Genomic DNA, 4,409 nt, shown 5'->3' on the forward strand with positions numbered 1-4,409 from the left:
TAGCCTATATATATTCATAGAAAAATCATTAAAGCACCTTTGCTCCATCAGAGCTTAGGTCCCCGGGTCTTTTTTGTCTCTCTCTCTCTTTCTCTCTTTTACTTTCTTAATGTCGACTCCATACCACTAGCTTCCGGTCCATTAAAGGACCCCAACAATTAATTAGAGGCTAATATTAATTAAATTAGTCATTAATTTAATTAATTTAATTAGAGATACCAAGGGAATATTTCATGTAAAGGTGGGCTCAATAAAGGACAGAAATGGTATGAACCTAACAGAAGCAGAAGATATTAAGAAGAGGTGGCAAGAATACATAGAAAACCTATACAAAAGATCTTCACAACCCAGATAATCACAGTGGTATGATCACTCACCTAGAGCCAGACATCCTCATATGTGAAGTCAAGTGGGCTTCAGGAAGTGTCACTATGAACAAAGTTAGTGGAGGTGATGGAATTCCAGTTGAGCTATTTCAAATCCTAAAAGATGATGCTGTGAAAGTGCTGCATTCAACATGCCAGCAAATTTGGAAAACTCAGCGGTGGCCACAGGACTGGAAAAGGTCAATTTTCATTCCAACCCTAAAGAAAGGCAATGCCAAAGAATGCTCAAACTACCACACAATTGCACTCAGCTCACCTGCTACTAAAGTAATGCTCAAAATTCTCCAAGCCAGGCTTCAACAGTATATGAACCGTGAATGTCCAGATGTTCAAGCTGATTTTAGAAAAGGCAGAGGAACCAGAGATCAAATTGCCAACATCCGTTGGATCATTGAAAAAGCAAGAGTTCCAGAAAAACATCTATTTCTGCTTTATTGACTATGCCAAAGCCTTCGACTGTGGGGATCACAATGACGTTGGGGTTGCTCCTAAAGAGTTCTCCACGTTAAGGGCACTCATATTGTCCTCACTGTGGATTTTCTGGTGATGTAGGAGGTGGGACTTCCTAACGAAGGCCTTTTGACATTTTCTGCATGCATAAGGCCTTTCTGCAGTATTGGTTTTCTGATGCTGAAAAAGTACATTCTTGTGGCTAAACACTTTCCCACAGGTTTTCTGATGCTAAAAAAGTACATTCTTGTGGCTGAAGACTTTCCCACACTCTCTACACTCATAAGGCCTTTCTCCAATGTGATTTTGCCAATGTTTAATAAGCTTGGACTTGTACTTAAAGAATTCCTCACATTCACAGACTGGCTTATAAAGAACAGAAAGTTCATAAGGCTTTTCTACAGTATGAGTTCTTTGATATCTAGTGAGTGTGGAGATATACCAAAAGAATTTCCCACATTTCCTGCACTCATAAAGCCTTTCTGTGCCGTGAACACTGATGTTTAATAAGGACAGATGTGTCCCTAAATAATTTTCCACATTCACTGCACTTGGCCTTTCTCCAGTATGAATTCTCTCATGTTCAATGAGTGTTGACTTAAAGAATTTCCCACATTCACCACATTTATAAGGCCTTCTTACATTGTGATCTCTCTGATGTCTGATGAATGTAGACCTGTACATGAAAGGTTTCCCACATTTGCTGCACTCATAAGGCCTTTCTCTGGTGTGAAGTCTCTCATGTCTCACAGTCTATAGTTGTATCTAAAGCATTTCCCACATTATCTGCACTCATAAGGGCTTTCTTCATTGTGAATTCTCTGATACTTTATAAAGTAGACTTTGTACTTGAAGCATTTCCCGCATTTGCTGTGCTCATAAAGCTGTATTCGTGTGTATATTCTGATGCTCACCAAGAATCTGTTTTCGGCTGAAGGCTTTCCCACACTGAGCGCACCTGTAACCACTCTGTTCATGACCAAAGGCCTCCTGGCATTCAGTGTCCCCATGTGGCTGCCCCTCACCACGAGGGCCCAGCTGCTGCAGAAGGCCTGTGCTGCCTGGGAAGGGCTTCCCATCTCCACTGCAGGTCAAGGTCCTCTCTCCTGTGTGAACACTGCTGTTGGTCAGAAATGAAGGCCGCCCCTCAGCCCTTCTGCAAAGTTTGTCTCTAATCTCCTCCTGGTGCTGGAAAAGGTCTGCTCCACAAATGTACAGTCCTTCATCAGGGTACATTCCGTCATGCTCAGGCAGGAGCAAAAGGTCTCTGGAGAGTGGTCCACACATGTCACTGGGCTGGGCCTTCCTGGAGGATGGATCTGGCTTTGCAGTCCTGACCTCTGACATCCCTACAGAAACACCTTGCTCAGAAGAGGGCTCCTCACCCTGGGCTCCATGCCAACAACCTGTAACCAGATAGATGCTGGTAAAGTGCATGTTGACTTTGATGGAAAGGACAGCCCCATCAGAAATATGTGTGTCACACACACCCAAGACCAAAGCCAGAGAGAGGAAGGTCTGCTGTGCAGAGATGGACCTGGGGAGCTCCCATGATGAGACAGTCCTGTCAACAGGTAAAGACTGAAGGAAGAGTTACTGTTTGCATTGATTTGAGATGCTATGATAAAATATCACAGGCTGGCTGGCTTATAAGGAAGAGAAATTTATTTCTCACACTTGTAGAAAATGGAATCTGCAGATCAGTCTGCATTTTTCTAGGGTGCAGACTTCTCATTGTCCTCACATGGTGGAAGGAGCTTTTATGACAGCATGAATCTCATTCACAAGGGCTCTGCCTGCATGACCTGGTCACCCTAAAGTCCCTATCTCCCAATACTGTCACCTTGGGCACAAAGTTTTCAACATATGGATTTGGGGGCAAAACTAACCTTCAGACCATAGCAGAGAGGAAAGGCAGGCCTCCAAGTAAGCACAGGCATGGCTACTAGTGGCAGTGGGCACTGTGGCAAAGGTTGTTCCCGAACCTAGAAATACCTGACAACAAAAGTCATGCTACATTCCAAGAACTATATGAATATGTGCAGACCTCAAGACATCTCATGTATAGGTCAAATGTAGAACACTGCAAAGGGTTCAATGAAATGGAACATGTGACAAATGAAGGCCCCCATAGGTGTGCTTAGACTGTGGCAACAGAAAGGAAAATGCAGAAGAAAAGGAAGAAGCAAGGTATGGCCAGGGGTCGTAGCATCAGTCAATGGTGAACACAGAACAGGTTCCCAGCTCTGACATGACACCCTTTCCCAGGATGTCGCACCAAGCCCAGGTAGTTTTAAGTGTCTCCTGCCATTGATGCAATAATGTCCCCACTATCAGGTACCCAGGGTTCTCTCTGCTGCTCCAAGTGAAAGACAGAAAAAGGAAGGCCCAGCACAAGTACAGAGAGATTCAACACAGGTCATCTGATGTGCTAAAACTGGAAAATCCTGCCAAAATTTGAAGAGTGTGGTTTATGAACCACCACCAACCTCATGCTATCAGCCAAGGCCTGATACCTGTGCACCCCAGCTCCAGCACCCCATTCCCACCAGATATGACAAAACCAACAGTTCCCTGCACATCCCACCTCAGTACCAGCTGCAGCTGTCTGGACATTTTGCAACCTGTGTCCAGGACTCCCTGCCACAGCTTCCCCCATCAGCTGTCAGAAACGGAACCATTCCATATTACCCAGGACTAAATATAGGGTTCTGGACCTGGTGAGAGCACATGGTCTACAGATACAAGACAGAAAAAAGGGACAGAAATCCTGGGATACTGCCGTTCCCTGGGGGTGTATATACCAGGATGATAAAACCAGCCAGGCGATAATTAGGACGGGTGAGAGGTGGAACCCCTCCACTCACCTGTACAGGGTCCATGAGCACCTCCTCCTCCACCCGATCCCTCCTGGCCCAGTCCACACCCTCCCCTCCTTTGATATCTCCAGCCCCACCTCCTCCCTCTGCTTCGACATTATGTTCACCTCCACATATGCCCTCTCCATTTGCTGACATCTCCATCTTGACATGTGTCAGGAGCAACATGTCCAAACACAACAATGATCTTCCCCCTGGAACCTGCTCTCTCGCTGACTTCCCCATCTACATATTTTCAGGCAAAAAAAAAAAAAAAAAAAAAAAAAAATCCCTGAGTTGGCCCTTCACTCCCTGCTTCTGCGCACAGTCACACATGGCACATCAGAAAATCCTGTACTCGCTACTGACGACAGCTACCCAGGGTCTCACCCCATCTCCCGCTACCTCTCCAGTCCAGCCTCTCCCAGAATTCTACCGGAGTCTATCGCGGTGGCTCCTCAGCAGTCTCCCGGCCTCCATTCGCATCCTTTTCTCCCAATTTTTATCTTCTAACTCTAGGCAGGGTTCTCCAATCCCCATTCCCTGCACAATCTTCCACGGCGCCCGCCTGCTCAGGCTGCCATTTCAGGTGAGACACCTCGTTTCCTTCTGTCCCAGGAAAAGTGACCCCAGGTTTCCCCAAGGCTGCCGACTCGGTAGCATCTGCAAGCCGTGCACCGTCGCCCCGGAGGGCACTCTCCCCCTCACCCCGGCT

The 4,409-nt window shown here is 46.3% G+C and overlaps 1 pseudogene; it reads right to left on the reverse strand.

The window, feature by feature from the left end:
* Window positions 1-247: 247 nt before the first annotated feature.
* LOC136161807 (zinc finger protein 548-like) lies at window positions 248-3,898 on the reverse strand (annotated as a pseudogene).
* Between the last annotated feature and the right edge of the window lie 511 nt (window positions 3,899-4,409).

The sequence above is a fragment of the Muntiacus reevesi genome, chromosome 2 (assembly GCF_963930625.1).
Source record: "Muntiacus reevesi chromosome 2, mMunRee1.1, whole genome shotgun sequence".
Taxonomy (NCBI): Eukaryota; Metazoa; Chordata; class Mammalia; order Artiodactyla; family Cervidae; genus Muntiacus; species Muntiacus reevesi.